At 46.0% G+C, this 25,671-nt stretch overlaps 1 protein-coding gene across 1 annotated transcript in view; it reads left to right on the forward strand.

The window, feature by feature from the left end:
- Positions 1 to 2,427: 2,427 nt before the first annotated feature.
- PLPP6 (phospholipid phosphatase 6) overlaps positions 2,428 to 25,671 on the forward strand; it is a 136,945-nt gene continuing 113,701 nt past the window's right edge. The window contains exon 1 of the mRNA XM_069641080.1: positions 2,428 to 2,521. The gene's annotated coding sequence lies outside the window, so the exon portion shown is untranslated. The remainder of the gene's footprint in view (positions 2,522 to 25,671) is intronic.

Here is a 25,671-nt window from a genome sequence, read left to right on the forward strand (position 1 = left end):
TCCCTCCCATCAAACCCACATTAAACCCACACCTATGTGTCCCCATCCCACTCAAACCAGGATGCCCCTCCCCTCCCCCCAGACCCACACATGTGCCCCTTCCCTACCATCAAACCCACACCAATGTGTCTGGTCCCTCCCATCAAACCCACACCAATGTGTCCCCATCCCACCCAAACCAGGATGCCCCTCCCCTCTCCCCAGACCCACACAAATGGGCCCCATCCCTGCCATCAAACCCACACCAATGTGCCTGGTCCCTCCCATCAAACCCACACCAATGTGCCTCCATCCACTCCAAGATGCCCCCATCCCACTATCCAGATCCAGAGGTCCCCATCCCACCCACACCAAGATGCCCCATGCCACCCTCTCAACCCACACCTAGATGACCAATGCCAGCCGCCAGACCAAGATGTCTCATACCTGTTCCTGACCGACACCAACGTGCCCCCATCCACCCGTTGCAGACCCCACCAAGATGCCCCCATCCTGCCCTCCCAACTTACACCCAGATGACCCATCCCCCTCCATACTCACACCAATGTGCCTGCATCCCTCTGTTGTAGACCAAGATGCCACCATCCCTCCCTCCAGATGCCCCCATCCCATCCACACCAGGATGCCCAATCCCACCCTCCCAATCCACACCTACAGGGCCCATGACACCTTCCAGACCAACAGATACCCCATTCCTCTTCCAGACTGACACCAATGTTCCCCCATCCTGCCCTCCAGACCATTCACCTAGATGACCCATCCCTCCAGACCCAGACCTATGGACCCCCAACTATCCCCCAGACCAATGTGCCCGTCCCTCCCATCAAAACCACATTAAACCCACACCAATGTGTCCCCATCCCACCCAAACCAGGATGCCCCTCCCCTCCCCCCAGACCCACACATGTGTCCCTTCCCTGCCATCAAACCCACACCAATGTGTCTGGTCCCTCCCATCAAACCCACACCAATGTGTCCCCATCCCACCCAAACCAGGATGCCCCTCCCCTCCCCCCAGACCCACACAAATGGGCCCCATCCCTGCCATCAAACCCACACCAATGTGCCTCCATCCACTTCAAGATGCCCCCATCCCACTATCCAGATCCAGAGGTCCCCATCCTACTCACACCAAGATGCCCCATCCCACCCTCTCAACCCACACCTAGATGACCAATGCCAACCGCCAGACCAAGATGCCCCATACCTGTTCCGGACCGACACCAACATGCCCCCATCCACCCGTTGCAGACCCCACCAAGATGCCCCCATCCTGCCCTCCCGACTTACACCCAGATAACCCATCCCCCCTCCATACTCACACCAATGTGCCTGCATCCCTCCGTTGTAGACCAAGATGCCACCATCCCTCCCTCCACACAGCAAGATGCCCCCATCCTGCCCTCCAGACCCACACCTAGACAAACTAATCATCCCCCAGACCCATGCCTAGATGAACCATCCCTCCACCACAGACCCACAATGTGCCCCCGCCCTTCCCCCAGAGACACACCAATGTGCCCCACACCCTCCCGACCCACACAAAGATGCCCCATCCCACCCTCCATATGCAAACAGATGTCTCAATCCCATCCAAACTAAGATGCGGCATCCAATCCTCCCAACCCATACCTATATGACCCATGACTCCCTCCAGACCAACAGATGCCCCATACCTGTTCCAGACTGAAACCAATGTGCCCCATCCACCCACTGCAGAGCCCACCAAGATGCCCCGATCCTGCCCTCCCAACTCACACCTAGATGACCCATTCCGCCCTCCCAACCCACACCAATGTTGCACCATCCATCCGTTGCAGACCCCACCAAGATCCCTCCCCACAGCAAGATGCTGCTGTCCAGCCCTCCAGACCCACATCTAGACAAACCATCCATCCCCCAGATCCACACCTAGATGAACCATCCCGCCCCAGACCCCCAGTGTGCCCCATCCCTCCCATCAAACCCACACCAAGGTGCCCCCATCCCCTCCCAACCCTCACCAAGATGACCCAATGCTGCCCTCAGACCTACTGTGCCCCCATCTCTCCCTCCACCCATGTGCCAATTGTAATCTCAGCCGTGCCAATTGTAATCTCAGCCAGAGAAGAGCACACAGGTTCCTGCTGCTCTTGCAGCCTGGCAGCCAGAGCCTTCCAGGTCCCCGCTCAGAAAATCACGATAATGGAAACGACGAGGTCGGACGCTGCATCCGGTGTCTTTCAGAAACTTTACCGGTATCCCGGACCCGAATAAAATACCCACCTTAACCTCTGCCATCCAAAACTACGCAGATTCCACGTGCACTGGCTGGCAGCCGAAACCAAAGCCTTCCCGCTCACTAAGTTTGCTCACGCAAATCATGGTGATGACGTCAGACGCTACGTGAAGGGTAGCGTACGTGCCCAAAGTCACATGAAGAAGAGTGGGCGGGGCAGGGCGTTGCTATGGTCCGTTTCTCTGGTGGGAACTAGACGCTACCTGTACGAAACGCTCATTTCCTGATTCCAGGCAGCATCAGGTGAGTGAATGCGATTCAGCGCTTGGAGTGAATTTTATCTGTATTTCTTTTAGCATCCATTAACTCGTTTCATTCTCGACCCTTAGCTATGTTGGTAAGAGGAGGTATTTTCCAACCTCTGGAAATGCGTTGAAGAGGCTGCAGCTGGAATTCCTTCATTTTGAAATTAAACTTTGTATGTACGTGACTTTGTAAATGTTGTTGGTGAACCTCATTCACGGTGGATGCTCGCAGGCGCAATAATGATGTGTTATTTATATAGCGCCTTTATCCCTATTTACATACAATATCACCCAACCAAAATTGGTACTCATTTATAGACCTCGGAAGGATGAAAGACTGAGTTGGCCTTGCTGGGATTCGAACCTGCGACCTGCAGATCACAGCAGCGAGCGCTCAACCCGCCGAGCTATCTTACCGGCCATAGTGCAGCTGATACACAGACCTTGAGCTGGTGTAACGTGACTTATATATGTACCTGCCATGGGGCTTATAACTACAGACACAATACCTGCTCTGCACAGTACGTACTCTGGGGCTAATGATTCCAGTCACAGTATCTGCTCTGCAGCTAATGATATTAAACATAATACCTGCTCATGAGCAAATCTGGGGTTAATGACTGCAGAAACAGTAAAAACACCATGCACCCTTTCCTTCTCTTGTGTCCTTTCCCTTTCCTCATTCACATCTGACACCTCGTACCACCCTCTCTGAAATGAATGTACATCATAAAGAAGTGATTAGTAGGGATAAACCATCATGCTTCGTTTTTCAAAACGTGTTTGGTGCAACTGATGGGATGCTCAATCACTTCACTTGTGCCAAAAAGGTGGTGCACTGCGCACAAAGGACGTTTTAATGTGTGCATCATAGTTGGGCATATTGAGGTGCTCTTTTCCCACCAAATGCTCAACTGCGCAAAGCCAGTTGGTGGAAGGGGTTTCTGGGGCATTTTCAAGTAAATCCTGATTTTCAAAAGAGGTGCACCTTTCAAAACAAAAGAAAACAAAATTCTTTCCCTCTGCCTATTTGGAACAGGCACAGGGGGATATAAAATGTATGGATAGGTCACTTATGATCCGCTCACGCAATGAGTGAGTGAATGCTGTGTGTGAATAAGCGAGTGAATGTTGAGTTAAATAATGTATGTGAGTGTGTTTGTGCTGGGGCAGGGACCTGATTTTGACTTGTGAGGGCAGCATAGTACCAATACACTTGCAATGTATTTTATTGGCATTTTCAACAGTAAGAACAGATGTAACCCCCCTACCGGTCCCTTCTCACCCTCCGCCCCCTCGATCCCAACACATTTAACCAACAACGCACCCAGTCCTGTTCCCCGCCCCGCGTCCATAAACTATGTAGATGGCTCCCGGTCCCAAGTTTCTATGAGTGGCCAGCTCTCTCGCCAGTCGTTGTACAGGCCCTTGCACCGTTTGAGAACTCCACCCCCCATAGTCCTCGTCTTCCCTAGAAACTTCAGCCATATCTTCTCTGAGCTTCCTGTGAAGGCACCCTCCCCAAGTGTAGTGAGTACTCACACCAGCCCAGCAATCTCATTTTCCTCTGGCACCGTGCAGCCCCCGAGTCCCACTGCAGGTGATGCAGGACAATGGGCCTCATTACTAGCTCATAACATTTTACCAGCGCCTGACTTCCCGGTGCCACCGGGACATTACAAGTCCTGATGTCGTCGGAAGTCAGGCGCTGGATTTCTTAAGTCACCATTCCCATTGAGTTTCACAGGACTATATAGGCATGGGGAGACGGAAGCGCCGGCACCATTGCCAATGGTGCCGGTGCTTCTGTGAAGAGTCTGCTTACTGTGGCCGCTGTGCCCGGCAGGGTCAGACCTGTCGGGCGCAGCAGCCACAGTAGGCAAACTTGTACTTTGCCGGTCCGGAAACAAGCTTACCTGCACCCTTGTTTCCGGACTGGCAAGGTCGCAATGAGGCCCAATGTCTCAGTCTGAGAGAAACCTTTGGTGATCCCCCTTGAATCGAATAGGTCACCCACTCCAGTGCCACAAAGTTCCAAATTCTACTAACCCATTCGCGTTCTGTGGGGGTAGCTGTTTGTTTCCATTTGTGTGCCACCACTATCAGGATGATGTATGTCTGTCTTTGAGCTTTCGAGGGTAGATTTTCCAGAACCCTGCAAATTCCCAGGATGGCCATTCCTGTGTTGTCCGGCATCTGACTCCCAAAAATACTATTCATTGCTGCACAGGTTATATCCCGATAAGGCTGTTTGACTGTGCATTCCCACCAGATACGCTTCCACAATCCCAGTTCCCCACATCTCCTCCAGCACAGTGCTGATGCAGTTGGTTAGAATGTATGTAGTTTTTCTGGGGTGAGATGCCATTGGACCTTAACCCACATCTTCTGAATCTAGATGACCTGCGTGAGCATGGGGATATCTGCCCATAACTGAGTCCAAAGTTCCCCCCTCCAGCGGCTGCCCACTGCAGTTGCCCAATGCTCCATATAATGCCATGCCTGGTGTAGAGATTTAGCATTTATCTGTTGAGCTGTGTTGCTTGTGCTGTCACGCGCACCCCTGCTTATGTCAACATTCTGTGACTGGAGTTCGCGTGACAGTTGGGACAGTTGGAGTGAGAGGGAGAAGAGGTGGTTGTGCCGGCGTGCTCGCATTAATTAAACTTTAAGAAATCTCACCTCTTATCGCCTCCGCCTCATCATTACAATTGGCGACGAGGAAAACAGACCCCAGGGCGAGCCCGCGACAGAGCACGAACTCCAACAAGAGACACGCTGGTGAGCTCCGGTGCCTCCTGCGTATCCATAGTGGGCAGAGAGCGCAGTGCGAGGTGCCGACGGAGCCTGCGGACGGCTCCCTCACCAGTGGTACCAGCTTCGAGAACTCCGTCCCCTCTCCCCGTCTTCCGACGGCTGCCAGGTGAGAAGGGGCGCTGGGGGAGCAGGCAGGAGAGCGGGCAGGAGCCGCGATCGTAAGCCTCTATAGCGACGCTGCTAATTTCTACGCACTCCATAAGCCTCGCCCCTGTCGAGTTGAAAAAACAAGCCCTATTGCCAGGAAGGAATGAAAAAGTAAATAAACATTCCTCCCGCTCCACGTTAACACGGGAGATAGGGAGTTTACAAATCGGGGTGAACTCATGAACATTTTATAATGTCAAAGTTGTGGAGTTTACTGGGGACACTGTGAGGAAAGGCCAATAGATTACACCATTTACTACTCCTAAGTGTACAAGTGCAAATCCAGAACAATATTAAACTGCAAAAGAAGATAGGATTACACAGTCTTCTAAATAAAAAAATAAAAAAAACAAAAAATAAATAAAATGGCAGCAGCTAGCATGGCTCCACCTTTTCTAATGGAACCTGGTATCGTGGAAGAAACTGTTTGACACTTATTTAGTGGCAATTGGAGGGGATAAATTTGCTGCAGCGAGAAAAGAAGCAATACTTCTGCACAATCTAGGCACGGAAGGTCGTAGCATATATGATGGTCTTCCACAACCTCCTCATGAAGGACAAGGAGAAGTGGATCAGTACACCATAGCTGAGAAAAAACTGGAAATTCATTTTGAGGCGAAGAAAAACATAACCTTCGAGAGACATACGTTTTCCCAGAGAACACAAGATCCCAGTGAACCAGTGGAGAATTTCATTGCAGCGTTGAGATCTTTGAGTCACACATGTGAATTTGGTCAATTAACAGATTCGCTAATAAGAGATCAATTAGTAAGGTGCACAAGCAACTTAAAGATACAAGAAAGGTTGTTGACAAAAGATGCATCTCTGGAAGTGGCGGTGGAGACTGCTAGAAGTTTGGAACAGACCCATAAGTACATGACCATGAAAGGTGAAAAGCAAGAAGGTGAAGTGGCAGCTGTAGGAGGAGTCAGAAGACTGAATGTGAATAGAGAAACTAAGTGCTATAAGTGTGGTAGCAGTAGGCATATCTCCACTAGTGAATTTTATCCTGCGAGGAATATATCTTGTTTAAAATGCAAAAAGAAAGGTAATTTTGCAAGAGTCTGTAGAGGATCAAATCAGGTACACAATATTGAACCTGGTACAAGAATGCCAGAACAAGAAGAACGTGAGAGTATATTCCAGAATTTACAAACGAAACATGTCTTGGAGATAGCGGAAGTGTCAAACAAAGGGAACTCTCCATCAGATGTTTTCATGATAAATGGTAGAATTGTAACCCTTAAGGTGGATAGTTGCTCGCCTTGGACTTTGATATCCAAAAAGACTTATGAGAACTGTCTACAAGGCTCAATCAATGATCTTGAACAGCACACCATAGAACCATATGCCTATGGCAACGTGAGGATTGAGATTTTGGTAAAATTTCAAGCAGCAGTGGAGGACAAAGGAAGAAGATGTGAATCGGATGTATATGTGACACAGGAAGGATCCTCCCTGTTAGGGTGGAGTGAACAACATAAACTGGGCATACAAATACAAGTGAATGCGGAGGAACCAATTACCATTGCAGAAGTTAATGACAAATGGGAAAATAAATTTCCGGATGTGTTCCAACCAGGGTTGGGGATGCTCAAAGGGTTTGAGCATGAAATTCGAGTGAAGGCTGGTGCAGTACCTAGGGTACACAAAGTGAGACCTGTACCTCATGACTTGAGAGAAAAATGGAAGGTTGAGATAGAGACCTTGATGCAGAAAGGAATCATAAAACAAAGCGAGAGTTCGGAGTGGTTATCTCCTATAGTAGTGGCAATGAAACCAAATGGACAAATAAGGCTTTGTGTGGACATGAGAGATATAAATGGGAACATTGACAGGCATCCTCTACCATTAATTGGGCATACGTTATCAACACTTAAAGGAGCTAAGGTCTTTTCGGTGATTGATCTCTCTCAAGCATATCACCAAATTCCATTGAAAGAAGACTGCCAGCATTTAATGGTGTTTATAACACCCTTTGGAACGTTCAAATATTGCAGAATGCCATTTGGGCTTGCTTCGGCAGCTTCAGTGTTTCAGAGAGTGATGGACACCATACTGGAAGGAATAGAGAACATTATGAAATTTCAGGATGATGTACTTATATATGCAAACAGTGTAACTGAACATGATGAAGTTTTGTCAAAAGTGTTGAGCAGACTGTCTGATGTTGGTTTGACAGTAAGGAGAGATAAGTGCAAAATAGGGGTTGATAGAGTGGAATATCTTGGGTATGAAATTGATAAGAGTGAGGTGAAACCTAAGAAATGCTTGGTGGAGGCAGTTAAAAGTGCGACTGTACCTTCTAATAAGGATCAAGTGAGGTCCTTTTTGGGCCTTGCCGAATATTATCATAAATTTGTTAAGGATTTCGCGATGGTCTCCAGCCCATTAAGATTGTTGCTAAACCAAGGTACCAAGTTTGTATGGTTCTCAGAGTGTAGTGCAGCATTTGAAAGCATCAAAGATGCCATTAGCAAAGCTCCCTCAATTGGAAAGTTCGATTCATCAGATAAAACAGTGTTGGTGGTGGATGCTAGTGTGTTGCGGTTAGGAGCGACTTTGGTGCAATATGATGTGGAAAATGAGGAAAGGGTGATTGCTTTTGCATCTAGGGCACTGAGAGGAGCGGAGAGTAAATACTCTGATATTGAAAGGGAGGCGTTGGCCATGTTCTGGGCCATCAAGCATTTTAAATACTTTTTGCGGGGCAGACACTTTGTTGTTAGATCTGACCATAAGCCACTGGTGCAATTATTTGAGAGTGGAAGGTGGGCTTTAGGTTCTCCCAGGATAAGCAAGTGGGAACTGGGATTACATGCATACAATTTTGAGATGAGTTTTCTTCCAGGAAAGAAAAATGTGGTGGCGGACTGCTTGTCCAGGTTACCCATGGAGAACAAAACAGTTAATGTGAGTGAAAGTGAAATGGAGGAATCAGTTGTAGCTGAGGTTTTGGGAGCAATTAATGAGGAAAAGTGGTCAGAGGGAGAAGATTCTGATTTGGAACTTAAATTTGTCAAGGAGTGGACTATGAAGGGATGGCCTCAAAAGAAAACTTTACAGAGCAAATTTGATGTTTGGTGGGAGCTCAAAGAGGAATTGAACATTTTTGAGAATACACTTGGGAGAGGCATATGTTTCGTTCCCCCTGAGTCGGTTAGGTTCAATCTTCTGGAACTGGCTCATTAGGGCCACCCGGGTGAATATGCCATGAAAAGGAAACTGCGGAAAAGTTATTGGTGGCCAACAATGGACAGGATGGCTGAGAGATGGGTTAAGGATTGTGTAATATGCCAAGCGAGTGACAAGACCAAGGTGGTGCGGGAGACCCCATTAGTTCAAAATTCTGTTCCAATGCAACCTTGGTCCAAAGTAGCAGTGGATATCGTGGGGCCCATAAAGGGGTTAGGAGGAGGTCTAAAATTTTTGTTCGTGCTTGTTGATTACCATTCAAAATGGGTTGAGTGGGAAGCGGTCAAAGAAGTCACTGCAGGAGAGGTGATAACATTTTTGGAAAAAGTATTTCTTAAAGAAGGAGTGCCGACTGAATTGGTATCGGACAATGGTGTTCAATTTGTATCTGAGGCTATGAAGACATTTTTGAGTAGTTACAGCATAAAACACATCAAGACAGCGTTGTATCATCTCAGAGCGAATGGTCTTGTTGAGAGGGTAAATCGATGGTTAAAAGAAGGTTTACAATTGGCAATGAGAGGGAAGCAACCTTGGAGAGGTAATGACGTGGAGTTATGTTACCACACCACATTCGTTGACAAAGGTTTCTCCGTTTGTGTCCCTCAAAGGGAGGGAACCAGATTGTGTCCAGGTTGGTTAGGTGTAGCTAAGATAGTTCAAGTGGATAGAGCACAAATAATGAAACTCTTAAAAGCTAGCCAAGAAAAGAATGTAGCAAATTTCAATGTTTGTGAGAAAGTGAAGGAACGCAAATGGAAAGTGGGAGAGGAAGTGTATGTGAAGAACACCAGGCTAGTGAACAAATGTTTAGAGAGCAAGTATTTAGGGCCTAAGAAGATATCTGCTGTCAAGAGGTCTGTAGTAATATTGGATGGAGGGGAAGTGTGGTCAAAAGGAAGGATTGCGAAAGTGCATGGGGGTGAATGTGAAAGCAGGGAATGCAGAGAACGATGCGAAAAATGGGAGTGAAAAGGAAGGAGTGAGGAGTGAGAATAAGTTAGGCAATCCTGGTAGGTTAAGGACCCAACCTACCTGGTTGACTATATATCGTGAACTTATTTTGTTTCTGTTTATTCATTGTTATGAAAAAAAAATGTTTTCTGTAAACTTTTAATATTTATCTTATGCAGAAACTTTTCTGTATTAAATACCATAATGGTATGGGATATGTTCTTTTCCCTTTCTAAGGGGGAAGATATGTAGAGATTTAGCATTTATCTGTTGAGCTGTGTTGCGCGCGCTGTCACGCGCACCCCTGCTTATGTCAACATTTTGTGACTGGAGTTCGCGTGACCGTTGGGACAGTTGGAGGGAGAGGGAAAAGAGGTGGTTGTGCCGGCGGGGTCGCATTAATTAAACTTTAAGAAATCTCACCTCTTATCGCCGCCGCCTCATCATTACACCTGGCTCCTTGCCCCTTCTGCTATAATCCCTTATAACGCTGCTACCAAGTGCCTGTCCTCCTGTCTATCGTTACGAACCGTTCAATGGGCATGAGATTCCTGGTGGCCGCTAACCTGATCATTCGGTTTGTAAGCCAGTGCCTCAGTTGAGAGTAGTGATACCTCTTGCCCTCATCTAGCCTGAGTCCTGCTTGCACCGTGCAAAGCATTTTATGTCCTGGCCCGAGAACATGCTGCATAGTTTGTGGCACCCTACGGCCTCCCACCCATTGAAGGCACCCCTTTCCATGTCAGGTGTGAACTGGGGATTCCTAAACGGCGACGTTGGCGGGGAGGGGAAGGTGTTCAAGTTCACCCTCCGCACCAGCTCATCCCATGAATCCCCCACTAGGGCCCAGAGCTTTCTACGTACATGTTTGCAGGTCTATCCTCCTTGGGTCGCCATAACACCTCATCCAGCAGCCAGCCCACCACTGCTTTGTCCATTCAACACCAGACCTTCCCGTGATCGCCCCAGAACCAATCCCGGATCACTCTGAGCCTAGGGGATCGAATTTACTTTTACAGGGCATCCGGAATCAGGTTGGATTCTTCGAACTGGTAGTGCTTTTCAGCCAGGGTGGCTTGTGGTGCCGCCTGGTTGAAAAAAAAAAATGTGTGGCTCTCTCCATGAGCGGCAAGGCCTCAATGGCATTTTCCAAACACTTTGGTGGCCATGCCATTTCTCTTAGCCTAGAGGTATATTGGGCTCAGACTGAATAGACAGCCCATGATGGACTAAAAATTGTGGGCAGTTCAGTATGGCCCCTCTGCCCGTAAAGGAGCATTAATTGATTAAAAGAAAAGAGTACTTTATTTTAACTATTTATTGAACATTTGTATGGCGCCTATGCAGCAGAAAGTGTTTCTCCCTTTAGCGTTCCCCCTCAACTACTCCTAAAATGTCTTTACTCATGGCCCTTGGGTGTATGAATCTTTATCCAAAGCTCCCTTAAGGCCTAATCTCTGTTTGATCATGGTCTGGATTTCTCTGATAGATGTTGGAAGTTCCCCCTGGAGCATCAGTATTACCGTGGTTGAAGACTGATTGCAAGAGCTTTAGGTGTGAAAATTCTTTGGTCGACCTACACTGCTTAAGTCTACACAAAATAGACACACTGTGTTTTCTTTTGTAAAAACATACAAAGTACCTGGATTATTAGATGTAACAATCCCTGTATCATACATTAGCATCATAAAGCACCCCTTGAAGCAGTAATACAATTATTTATTTTAATTGTCTCACTTTTTTATCCGTATTTTTATATGATTTGGGAACTTGATACTTTTTTATAGTAAATGCAACCGTACAGATAATGGGTGTATGGACCAATTTTACTCCTTTAAAAATAGTCATAGTCCCCAAAAATACAAACTGGAAATTAAAATACTCCCAAGAAAAAATAGGAAACGGACACGCAGGACCATGTGCCCCTGCTTTCACTCGCACAGCTCCTTGGATGCGTTTGGACCATTAGTGCACATAGTCGCACAGGAGGAAACTACTAATACTATTATTATTGCCTGATTGAAAGTAGTAAACCTGTATCTTTTGAATGTACATGACTAACTAGGTGCAACAAAATAATTATTACTAAAACATTTTCGTTTTCAAGTTAAAACATTTTTGCACGCTTATGAAAAAATACTCCCATTGGGAATTGGACTTACATTTTTACTCCCTAAAAAATTATTTTTCTCACAACTTTAAAAAATAAGGAGTAAAATACTCCCACTTCCAAATCTTATCTGGAGCACTGAGTAAATGTTTTATTATTGCACAACGTCATTTCTTTACATGTATTTAATTCATTAATTTTGAATTGCCATCAAATATGGTTGATGTGAGCTACTCAATTTTATTAATATATATGTTGAAGAGGAGCAAGACAAGAACACATCCCTGCCTCACTCATCTTACAACTTTGAACACATAAGTCATCTCTCCACAAAAACCACAGTGCACAGTGCCTTTATATCAGTGTACAACTGACTAACAATAAACAACAGATGGTCCGGGATACCCTTCCTCCTAAGGATTTGCCATACTAAATGGTGGTGGACACTGTTGTAAGGAATTCATGGTGGCAAAAGCAGACAGACAAAAGTGATCACAGTTCAAGAGTGTTCATTAAACTGTATAAATGGGTGAAAAAAACGCCTAATCTAAACCTAAATCTAAGATGGGACCAAGTTACGACCATCAAAAAATAAGGCAGTACTAGTGGCATCTTGTCAAATAAAAAGGGCCTATACTAAAAAAAAATAAACTATTGCCAATCCTTACCGCTAAGTTACAAAATAGTGTGGGGTAATGTTTATCATTTTGTGACAATTCTTTCTTTTCTGATGAAGTCAGGATGATATGGCTGGGGTCTCCCTGCCCCACGTTTTAAGCATGGGACAAGGCGGGGCTTCTGAGCACAGCCCATTCCTGGGCCTCACCAGCATGACGTTACAGTTTGGTTCCAAATTATCAGGGCCTTCTGGGGCCAAGTCCCTTTCAAACAAAAGTCTCTTGCCTCAGAGGACCTGATGTGTCTAAACCAACAAAATAAAAGTTCCTTCAATAAATCTTCACAGGGTGCCCTAGGATCCCCCTCTGCCAGGTTCCGATCCCTCGTGCAATATGGGCCTCGCTCCGTCGGGTTCGCTATGGCCTTTCAATCATAACGCAACATTTCTTTTTAAAGAACCATTCACTGTGGGCATCCCTCAACCGGGTTCAATTTTTGTCGATACAATGTTCACGGGTGTATTACTGTTCACCCAAATTTGCAGGCATTCCTCAGCCGGCTTCACCTTTGCCAGCTATACAGCTTTGTTTTACCTAAATGAGGGATTCACTCTTCTTAGCTTTCCCCTTGGCATCCCTGCGTCGGGTTCACATAGCCATTTCTAGCACAGTTCATGATTTTCTCATCTCACCAGAAAGCAGGGTTTCCCTTTTCCTAGCTTTCTTTCAGTATCCCTCGGTCGGGTTCATAATTGCCTTATTTCACAATCTTATCAGAAAGCGCGGGTTCCCTTCCCTTAGCTTTCTCTCGGGATCCCTCTATCAGGTTCACACTTGCCACAGTTCACAAGACAGTCTCGTTAGACCCCTTAGGTTCTTCCTTTTACCTAAGTCCGGGTCTCAGCCCTAGTCGGGCTATACACAGTTCTTGTTTACACAATTCACTTTGCTTCAACGTGTCAAAGACTTTCAATTCTACAAGTGGTTTTGCTTGACCCTCGTATGACCCTTTTGACAACTCACACCGGCCTTTCCCAAGGCCTCTTGGTATGTGCAGTTTCAACAAACCGGTCCCAATCAGTCTTTCGAATGAATGTGCACGTGGCGTCGGACCACTCTGCAACTGGACCTCAACAGTGCTTTTCTCATAGTTCAGCTCACACAAGTCTTTGTTCAAATGTTGCCTCTTGCAACCTTGGGCTCAACACAGTCCGGTTTGCTGTCAGCTCTCCCCGACTCACCGGCTGTGCTGGATTCGTTGGTGAAAAGATTGTGTCCTCAATTGACTGACACTCCTGTCCCCTGCGCACCCTTAATAGTGGTAAGGATCAGTCAAAAGTTAGGAAAATGAATGGGTATTTGATCTTTCGTAGTATGTATAATTGTGATTGTCAAAATAATTATAAGAATATGTATCAATTGTATTCATCAAATTAATTATGAAATTCATGAAGCATTTTATTAATCATCAATACAAGTTGCACATAAGGAAATATAAACAGCCTACAAAGGTCTCTGGGATCTCGTCGTCTCCTTCTTCCCCGGTACAATACTGCGTCTCCCCCGGGGTATTTCCCTGGGCTCCCCTACCCAGGTGATCCTCCCTCACTCGTCCGCCCCCAGGGTTGGGATCTGAGAGCACCAGCCCTTCCCTGGCCACCTGAATAAGGGATTCTCGAAGGTCTGCTCGGGAGAATACCCTTGGGTTTCTCAATCTGTCAAACGTGGTCTTAAGGTCTACAAAGACCACGTAAAGATCTACCTTTTTCAAGATATTGTAACATTGGAGAATCAGGAAAAAGCAAAAACGTTGGTCAACTGTGCTCCTTCCCAGATGGAACCCTGCTTGAAAATGGCTAATTGTCCCATTAGTCAACCCATTGTTGAAGGTGTTTAAAGATAACTTTGGCGAAAGGTTTACCTGCTGTGTCCAGTACGGATATTGGGCAATAATTACTTGGTAAATCTCTGCCCCCCTTTTTGTAAATTGAAACAAAAACCACTGGACGCCATGCCTGGGGGATAGTACTGGAAATATCAGAGCGTTAAAGAGCCTACACAGGACTGGTACCCCCACTAAGGGCTCTTCCTTCTAAAGATCCACAGGTACATGTTCTGGACCAGAAGCTTTGTTGGCCCTTGAGGAATCCAGAGCCTCTCTAATTTCATCTATGGTAAGAACAGAATTTCCCAAACTTGATGGCAGGAAAGAGGTTCAAAAGAAGCTACTTCAGGGCCTTATACAACCCCCTAAAATGTTTATTCCATACCTGTTGTACCATACTATGTTCCAGTGCCTCAGTCCAATTCACTTCCTTTCCCGACACCAGTAGCAAAAATGTTGCAGAATTGCCAACTTTTGCTGAATCCAATAATTTGTCCCAATCAGTAGGCTCAAAAGACTTTTTCTTATTCTTGATCAGTTTGTAATTAGAATGTAACTACTGTAGCCGCTACATATCTACAGTTGCTCTGTCCGCAAGGCAAGCCCTTATTTCTCTTTTTAAATCCAAGCAATCCTCATCATTCGACTCCGTTTTTTAGAATTGGAAACTTTTCTAACTTTACCAGCATTGCAGGTCAAGAAAGGAAAAAGGGAATCAACTAACTTGGTGAATTTACTTTATATAAGCTCATCATAGTTTGAGACATCACATATACCCTCAATGTCATGGAGGACCGTACGATAATTTTGATGTTTTATTTCTGGGAAATCAATCTTTTCCCATTTAACAGCGCATCGGGCATGGCCTGTAATCGCCACATCCAAAGACTACAATACACATGCTTTGCACTTCAAGAACCCCTGGACATTTTTGAAGAGCAAGTGGTCTATGGTCACTTTCCTGGTGGTGAAGTACTTTGAAAGATTTAACTAAACACCATTCCTTAGCAAGGATTAGCACACGGTCAATAAGAGATGAACTGTGGGGGCCACCATATGTTTTCTTCGCTGGCAGGTCTGGGGCTATACGCCCATTACAAGCCCTTAAGTTTAGCTCATACAAAATTCGGGCTGTGTCAGCAGCATTTGTATGGACCTATGGGGATGTGGGGGAACAAAGGGGGAGGCAAGCATAATCTTGGTCAATCCATATCTCATCTAAAATTCTAAGGGCTTTAAATTGTAAATTTAAATCCCCCACAACAAGGATATAAAGCTCCACCTCCAATTTGACATTCTCAATGTTGGATCAGCTCCTGCATTAAGAGTAATGTCCCACAAGGGTGGTTCCCTTATGGTCTATTATAAACATTATAGCTCAGGAGATATTGCTTAGGGAGAATTCTCACTATTAGATGCTGAAGATCAGGAGAACCTGTCTTGTATACTTCAATGACCCAATGAAGGCTGCAGTTTATCCATATGAGCAAAACTCATTTTGGCCTACTGTTTGGGCCGTTCTGAGCCGGTACATCAAAAGCACTATAACCCTGAAATTCAGATAACTCCAAGGACCAAGTCTCTTGGAGACAGACCAGACCAAATCTGTGTTCACAATTGCACCATTCTACATCAATAATGTACTTCTAGCCCAGTAACCTTCCACACCAGCATTTTACATGTAACCTCATCTAATGGCACGCCCCCTCTTACTAAATTCTGAGCTGGTGGGTTAAAATGATCATCCAACAACTCTCCCCCTCCTGCCAGATTCTGGGCTATTGGGTTAATATTTTCAGTGTGGCCAATGGGATCTTGTCCATCAGAAAAACACAGTCCACCTAGTGATTTTGTAATGGTCCCTTTAACCATTTGATTGTGCCTGGCCACCACAGCTAATGTCTCTGAAAGGTTGAATATGAGCGCTGTATATAAAAAGCAATATAATCAGAAAGTTGGCGTAAGAACAGAGATTGGACTGGGTAAATGTGAGATTGGACTGGGTAAATGTGAGGAGTTTCGATTTTTGTTTTTCTAGACCCACAAAACGAGGCACCAGAGTCTAAGCCCTGTATACAACTATACAGCACCTCCCATTGAATAATTTCCTGCAGTAGGCATGAGGAAAGAAATATGTTGCATGTTCCTATGTAGCATATTGGCTGGATTGTATGTTCTAACCTATGGCAAATATGCCAATTTTTGTAGAATGGTTTAGTTATATACCTTTGGTGTCGATATGTACATTTTTGTCAAAGTATTTTTGCACATATATGTACATTTGTTGTTCATTTGTGGTGCTACTTTGTACAATCTTTTTAGCTATGTGCACTTTAATATACCAGTTAATTAAAATCATAATTTCTATTTTTCGATTTTTGAAGTTGGTCATATTTAGAAAAGATAGGCTGCCTTTTGTTAATGTATTTTGCATCTGTTTCCAAGTGGGAACGCATGGTATGTCAGAAATATACAACACCAAAAAATGCTGGGGTCTTTTATTGCATTTTGCTGTTTTTTTATTTAACCATCAGAATGTTCCCTTGTTTTTTCAGGCATGCTTAATAAGAACAATTTCTAAAAGTCCACATGCTGAAACGTCCTTTAGACAAAATCAGTTGAAGCTGCTGCTCAAAATGTAATTTCCATGAAGGCCATTGAAGAGAAGGAAGGTTGCAGATGGATGGCAAGACCTTGCCCCTTCCTTTCAGACAATAATTATTAAATGGATGGAGTTGGTTGCCCTATAGAACGCAGAGGGAACCAGGACGCCAGTCACTGCGGCACACGGGGGTGTTGGCAGGGGAGGGGAGAGGGAAGGAAGAAGAGAAAAGGAGGGTCTTGAGGAGCTTCCGAAACTTAAGGTGATCTGGCTCAAGCCTGAGAGGGGCAAGGAGACCATTCCAGAGTGAGGCTCGTGCGGAGTAGAGAGATCTAACCCCACTCTCTGCTTAGAGAAGCATCTGATCTGCAGAGAGCTGGAGCTAGAAGACTGAAGGGCTTGATCAGGGAGGTATTTAGCTAGAGAGAGTTGGATGTAGCAGGCTCCCAGGCCCCAGACAGCCTTGTGGATGATTCAGAAGGTCTTGAATTTGAACCTAGCGGCAACTGGGAGCCAGCAGAGAGATTTAAGGCCTGGAGAGATACAGGCCCTGGGCTTGAGCCCAAGGATAAGTCTTGCATTCCTATTCTGGATTAGTTGAAGGGGCGAAGGGAGGATAAAGGAAGATTGAGGAAGAGGCTGTTGCAGTAGTCCAGACTAGAGAGGACCAGAGCTCTGGGGACATTGAGTTTCTGGGGGAAGGTGAGGAAAGGAAGAAAGCCTTTGAGGAGGTGCAGCAGGTAGTGAGCCTTCTTGGCAAGGTCCACAATGTGAGGAGTGAAGGAGCGAGATGAGTCAAAGATGACGCCAAGGTTTTTTTTTTCCTCAAAAGAGGGGGAGGGGACCCATCGAGGGCGGCCAGATGTTAGGAGAGAGCAGGCGTCTCAATGAGAAATATCTCGGTCTTGCTGGCATTCAGGCAGAGATCAATGGCAGCATACCAAGCCTGAATAGCAGTCAGACAGTCCAGGATGCTTGAAGGAGAGCTATGTGTCATCTGCATAATAATGAAAGTGAGTAGAGGAGGATGAGATCAGGTGGGCTGAGGGGCAAAATAGATTTCGAAGAGCCACGATGAGAGGATAGAGCCTTGGGGGACGCCGCAGGTGGAGCGTCTGATAGGGGAGAGAAAAGGGCCTAGATGAACCTGGGAAGGGGGGTCGAAGAGGAAAGAGGTCAACCAGTCAAGTGCTAGGCCTGTGATTCCAGGGGTGTCACAGAGCCAATTTTGTTAGGGTGGCATGATTGACCATGCCGAAGGCAGAGGAAAGATGCAGAACAGAAGGAGAGTTGGAATCCAGATTTGAGAGCAAGTCTTCATGGGCGTTCAGTAGAGCAGTTTCTGTGCCTCCGGCTGCTCTAAAGCCAGACTGGTGGTCCTGGAGACAACCAACAGATTCAGTGTGTTGGATCAGTTGGGAGATTACCAGCTTCTCCAGAAGTTTGCCCAGGAAGGCGGTAATGGCGATGGGACGGTAGTTAGCCAGGCAGGAGGGGTCGGCAGAGAACTTTTTGAGTAGAGGATGCGCAAGGGAGTGCTTGAGGGGTAACGGGAAGGAGCCAGTGGCACATGAGTGATTGTAGTAATCGGCCACGGCTGGCACAAGGGAGGCAATGTTGTCCTTGATGGTTCTTGAGGAGCAGGGGAGCACCTTTTTTGTGGAGACTTTCATAGAGAGGACTTGTCTAGAGACCTCATCCGGTGCTATAGGCGAGAAAGAGGAGAGTAGGAGGGAATGGGAGAGGGGGCCCAAGGGAGGACTGGGAGCTGGGGAGGGAGGAGGAATGGGAGGAGAGTGAGGACAGGATGTCCTGAGTTTTGGTTGAGCAGTGCATGACGAATCAACTTCTGGGGCCCCAGTGGTTCAGGGATGAATATCGGTTTCTAAACCATCAATCAGCCCCACATCTCTAGTACACCAGAGGGATCTGAACAGATTGAAAAATGCAAGTAAATTATAAACCTCCATGTCCAGTTTTGTTAATGTGGACGGAACGGCAGGCTTATCTCTGCAAGGTTGTGGATCGTTGGTTAGTTGCAACAGAGCGAAAATACAATTATTACCCAATGATAAAAGGGACTGTCCAGTCAAGGTTGTATAAAAAATATCTACTTTATTATTATTACAACAGACAGTTCTAGCACAACACAAAATACAACTTTACCCTGTAAAGAAACACAGAGGACAGACAGTTTCACGAAGGAAAGGGATGCACTCTGGATACTGACAGCAGGGTAGTCGGTAAAGCAATCAGTCTTAACTGTTCAAGGTTATTTGGTTTCAGCACCAAGGGAGCAAGGGGTCGTTAATGTCACTAGGGGCCTTCGGAGAAGGACCAGAGGGACAGAACCACAATGTACCTGGTGCTTGAGATGTTATTGATGCTCGACAGCGTCGAGTCGGTTCCAGGATGCTTTGAATGAAGCTTGTGCAACAGAGTTCAAGATGGGAGACTGCTGCGGGTATCGGGCACAGGCAGTTCAGCAAGCGAGGCTGGACGGACGGCTGCAGGCTGGCCTACACGGCGGCTCAGGGTCAAGAATCATTGTCTCTGTGTTGGTTGGTGGTTGCCAGATAACGCTGGTCGAGGCATCTCGGGTGGCTTTTTTTTCAGTGAATTTCATGGGTTTTTACCAGTGCATGCTATTTTCCTACAACTTACTAATATTATACTTACCCCAATATAGCAACATTTTTGTCCAATTTACACCTTAAATCACTGCCATTTCCCACCTTCTAGCATGATTTTTAACACCTCTATACACTTTTTGCAACTTTTTCCACAGTTTTTGCATCTTTCGATGTCCGCGAACGTGTGACGTCATCGCGGACCTTCCGGACAGTGCCATGTCACCATGCACTTGCACGTGCCATGATGACGTGTCCGCAAAAGTATCCGCACTTCGTGATCGGGTCCGTGCTTCGAGGACCATTTGGAACTGCATTTTCTACTGATCTAGGAACTTTCAAGCTCAAAATATACCCTTGCACAGCTACTACGCCTACTCATTATCCATTAACAATCGAGTACAAAGCACATACTTGGAAGAATATTAGCAAAACTGCTATTTATCTTAAAAATAGCATCAGCTATTGCCTTCCCTCCTCAAGAGCCACCACCAGCTGGAGGACCTACACAACAAAAAAAAGTGCAGTACGTCCAAAGACAATGAAGACCACCAAGAACATGAGGTAGAGGAAGTGCCTACCTCTAGCACCCAGAGAGAATCATGGTGTGGCAGTTCTTACCACTTTGTACTCTGTTGCGGACTACCTGAACAGTACTCCTATGGAACCAACTCCATATACCGCCACACCAAATCCAACCACTGCAATGCTCTCAGAAAGGTTGTTCCTTTCTTAGCAAGTAGTAGGCTGTCTTCCTCCACCTCATCTTCCTCAACCACACAGCCTACTTCTGTGGGACACAAAATCCCACCAGCTACCTTGCAAGCAATAAAAGAGGCTGTTGATCCATATCTTTCGAAGACAATGGTCCTCTGCAACACACCACTCTGCAGGGGGAAGCAATTTCAAAGTGCTTTTGAAGCTGTAATCAAGGGCCATGAGAAACACTGCCCCATACCATAGAAGTAACACACGTGAAACATGTTCCCCTGTCCATCTGCTCCTCCATATTAATGCTTGGTGCCTCTTCCTCATTTCCCTCACCACCTTAATTTTTCTCCTGCAAAAAATAAAATACATCAAACAACAGCAAAAGGAAGGTTCCTTTAGGAACATCTTTCACAGTAAAAAAATAGAACTAAAAAGAAAATCTTATAGACTCCATTTGCTTTACATTTCTCAGTAAAGTACATAGACTCAATAAGATTTTCCAAAATTTCCATTAGCATTTTGTGCTATACTAATGGGAATAATATGGCGTTTATCCCCGTTCCAGGGACTAGAACAGGGGATAACATCCCAGCAGCCCAGGTTATCGACCCAAGCAAAGCAAAGGCGGATAATGAGGGCTCTGGACCGTTACCCGTTCCAGCCCCTGTAATGGGGGATGAAGGCCATTAGCACCCCGGGTTCCAAAAACGGTAACCCGGGATGCAAAAAAACAAAAGGATTTTTCTTCCTACAGGCGATCAACTGTAGTAAGGAAAATCTTCTTCCAAGATGACCACCATGGAAAGGGAAGGCGGGGCTCCGTACAGACCCCCTCTTCCCTTTCCAAGGCAGCCTGTAGAAGGTGAAGAGAGAACCCTATAACCATATTACCACAAGCACACATTTTATTTTCCCTTTCAAACCTATCCCACTTTCGAATAACTTTACCACATAGCCGGTCCCAGGTGGACATGGCCACTTTAACCCCATTTGTCGTCCCTCGTGGTCATGGCCAGTAGCCGGATTGTCCAGGTCATGACCTTATGCCATGACCCGGAGAATCTGCCCACTGCCTATGGCCACAGGCTATACCTCAGTCACCAAAAGTATATCACTATTTTTTGTACCTACATTATGACACTTGTCAAAAAATAAAACACGGGCACACTTGCAAAACCAATGCTCCTTAATGAGTTTGCTGGAAATCCGTCCATGTTTTATATTTTCAAGAGTGTCAAAATATATGTACATACAATAGTCATATAACTTAGCCCCCACTTGACAAAATCCATTCAGACTTTACACAAACATTGAAGGTTGGGTCTATAATCTTATTGGAAATATCTGTCCACATTCGTCAAATGTTAAAGTTATAATTCATTTAAAAATGTTGAGACCCCCTCTTGACAAAACCCCACCAAACTTTACAAAAACATTTATATCTAGATCTAAAATGTTTTTGCAAACGTTTGTGTAGATTCGTCAAATGATACATAAGCCTTTACAATATTTTGGGAGCCACCCTCTAATTTGGCCCCTTCTTGACAATATCCAACCAAACTTTCCAAAACCTTTCGGAATCAGGTCTGGAATAGAATTCCAAACTTTCATGCAGTTTCATTGAGTGGCGCCAAAGTTTTAAGCCATCCTAAAACTGCTTTTCACCAACCCTGAAATGCAGAAATAGGCATAGATGTCCCCGAACATCTGAAGTGTTTGCGAACATTTGTCCCGGGAGGATAGCTTAGCGGCAAAGTGCGTGCCTTGGAAGCAAGACGACACGAAACACAGATTCGATCCCTGGGTCCGTGCTTAGAAACCTCTAGGTGTTTAAGCGCGTTATAAATAAGCAACTAAGACAAAAAAAAACAATTAAAAGATGAAAAAAATGAACAATTCCTGTAAAGGCGCCTCGATGCCCACGGGCTGTGTGAGCGTTTTAAAAATGCAAAATAAAAAAATAAATATAAAAAAAAATCACAGGACTGTAACCGAACATCCGGACTGTTCGAGGACTTTGGGTATTAGAAACACCCGTTTTTTAGCTTCTTACGGCCATATGCCATCCCATCATCATCACCCCTCACCTCCCCAGAGATTGTTTGATAACTTTGACAAGTGCAATGTTTTTTTAATGTTTTTACCGCGATGTCTGTGGACACCGGCCGCTGTACGCGAATCCAACTTGGCGGGCGTTTCCAAAAATCAGACGCACTTCACGCTTTTCACCATCCAATCAGTGGGCACGTCCGATGTCCGCAGACATCACGTCGCCCTCTAGGCCAATCGGATGCCCGTCCGTGGACCGAAGAGGGAAGTGGGTCCACGGACCAAACCCAGATAGCACACTTTTTTTTTTTTTACCTACTTTTGGCCAGTTTAAAAAAAACTACTGGACGGATTTACACCAAATTTACAAAAGCCCGCTTTCAAGACCAAGCCGCTTCTAGTGCTGCAAATTTGATGAACATCCATCCAGCGGTTTAGGATGTAGACGTGAGCAAAAAATGTTTTCCATTGCGTCTATGGAAAAAAATAAGATGTGGTACCCCCCTATAACTTTGCCCCACCCCTTGATGAACTTTGCCAAAAATATTCCGACAGGGCCATATACTTTTTTTGCAAAGTTTGGTAAGGATTCGTCCTGGGGGAGCAAAGTTATAAGCTGCCCAAAAAGTGCTCTTCCTATGAGTTGAGCAACTTAACCAGAACTACAGGGCCGCTACCGCAGGCCCTGTAATATCGGGACCTTATGCCAATACCCTTCGACTATTTCTGACCCCAACTTCTCCTCCCATATACTTTTTATCTTGAGCTTTCCCCTATTCAAACCAGCTATGAACCTCCAATATATCCTTCACACTTGTCTTCTTCCATCTTCCAGCTCATGTCTCGTCTAGCTTCGGTTCATCAGATAACCTGGGCCATGATCTCCCGCTGACTTTATTAGTCTCATATGTGAGGAATTGTTCTGCATGTAAACCGTATTCCTTGGCTGCCTCTAGAAACTCCAACGTTCCATCACTAAAGCATCTCTGCAAAGGTTAGTCGTCCATGGGATTTTCGAGGAGTACTGATTTTGTATCTCTAGCAGTCTGTGTGCAGTGCCACAGTGACCTACTTGGCACCAGAAGGCACGGACGGCACAGCAGACGCCCATCTTCTATCCATAGGGCCTCCTTTAGCATAACAGGGTGTATAGCATTATCATAGCTATGTAGATTTTGGAACAGGGGTTAAATGACGCCCCTGCTCTGCAGAGACTTGGCCGTAACTGCAGCTGACAAATGAGCACCTGTATCCTCTGAACCTGCTTTGTGCCACTATAAAGCAGGCGCTGCACGTCCTATACTTACGCGGCAGGGCACAGTGGTACACTATGCTTTTGGCATGGAGTTTATGAAAGGGCAACATGATTAGCAGATTGGAATTACCTTAATCATTTTATTAATTAATACAAATTAAAAAAAGCCAGAGCTTCTACACCCTCGCAAGATGCAATCCGTCACAGTTGGTCTAAGCTCTATCTACTGAAGGACTTTGGTCAGGATCTTTGAGAGACGCTGAAGTTCTTCACTCCATGGCAGGGCAGTTGGCTGTGGCTATGGAGGATGCTGCCCCATTAGATCCTGTGGACAGGAGGGTGGACTCTATGCTTGGGGTGGCAAATGGGGCTTCAGTCGTTGCACTAAGGGCTGGGTCCTTCAGGTTGCCTCTCCTCAAGGACTTCCAGGCCCTCATGCTTTCTCTGAAGGAAAGACTGAATTGTGAGATATCTGTTCGTATCGAGAATTATATCTTGTTGAATATGGTTACTTTGATGTAATGAGGTCCATTTCCCTGTGAGATATATTGGTGGTTTTGGACAGAAGGCAGTGCTGGCTCAGACCTTGGAGTAGCTGCCAAGGTGTCTTAGAACCCCATCCTGATGCATCAACCCTTCCTGGGTCAGAAGCTGTTTGGTCCCTAAATTAACAATTTGGGTAAACAGCTAAAAAGGACAATGCTTTGATTGTTGCACCCAAGCCTAAACCTGTCCAGCCTAAGGCCCCCTATTGGTACATGTCCAGGCAGTCCTTCCAGGCACAGGGGACTCCATGTCAGGCAGGTTCCCTGGGAGGCAAATCTTTAAGCATATCGATCTTTAAGCTGACCACTCCCTAACAGCTCTGTTAACCCCATGGTTCATCTCTAGTGGGGAGCTGCCTTCAGCTCTTCAACACAGTTTGGAAACATTAGGTCGGAGATGCTCTAGTCCGGGGCATTGTGCTCAGGGGGTGAGGGGGGTACCCCTTTGTGTTCAGGTGGCGATAGCTCCTTGGTCCAAGAACCGAGCCCTATGAGAGTTAATTATTCATCTCCTGAGGGAAGGGGTAGTCTTTCAAGTTCCCATATCAGAGTGAGTGTACCCTGTTTATTATTCCTGGCGTCAAATATCTTGGGAGTGTGGCGACTGATGTTAGGCCTGAAGGGGCCAATTGTTTCAATAAGGAGATCCTCCTTCAACAGGGGTACACATTTCAAGTTGCAAGTTATTTGCCATGCAATCTCTCGCCCCATCATTTCTCCACATTCACGCAGCAAACCATCTCTCACTTGCTAAGAATTCATTATTACTCATCAGTGGCTAGTGGTGAATGCACATGTTGAGGCCTCCCCTTCATGATGGAGTCCCCATAGGGGATTATTCCAATGATTTCCAGATGGGTCTTCATCACTGTGATGGCTGTGTGGATGCTTATTTCCATATCCTAATCCGTCAGGGTCACAGGAAGGTTTTCTGGTTACCTGTGGGGATGAAACACTGTCTGGGGAGCAATCGTTCCCCAGGGTTTTCAGAAAGGTTCTTGCCCCCATGGTAGCTATGGTACATGCCCAGGACGTCTGTCGCCATGTGTACCTGGGCGAATGGTACATCCATGCTACTAGGGCATCCCTTGCTAACAAGAATACAACTATTGTTCACTCCCTCTTGTATAGGTTCAGCCAGATACTGAATTCGTGGAAGTCCCTCCTGGTTATCACCCAGGTGATGGAGTTTATTGGGGACCTCTTGAGCTCCAGAGAGGTGAAAGGTTTCCTTGCCTCAGTTCAGGGCTGCCAAACTGCAGCGCAGGCCTTCGGGTCTGTTGAGTAAGGACAACGCATCAGCTCGCCAGTGTCTTGCAGCTCAGTGGGACATGGCATCATTAGTTGTGTGGTTCCCTGGGACGAGCAATAGATGATACCCATAGTGCTCCACCAGCTTTCTCACTGGGAATCTCCCTCTATAGATGACTCCAAAGATAATGGAGTATCACCTGCATCAGCGAGAGCATGGCTTGATGACTTTGGATTCTCACCTGTTTTGGGCTTCTCTTTGGATCCCACCCGACGCTCACACTGAATGCCAGAGAACTAGTATCCTCGTCTGTCCAAGGGAGATGGACTAGGAAGTCAGGAAGGAGATCCTTGAACCGGATACAGCTTGCTACCAATTT

Source organism: Ambystoma mexicanum, chromosome 1q, assembly GCF_040938575.1.
Source record: "Ambystoma mexicanum isolate Mex_15411 chromosome 1q, UKY_AmexF1_1, whole genome shotgun sequence".
NCBI classification, from domain to species: Eukaryota; Metazoa; Chordata; class Amphibia; order Caudata; family Ambystomatidae; genus Ambystoma; species Ambystoma mexicanum.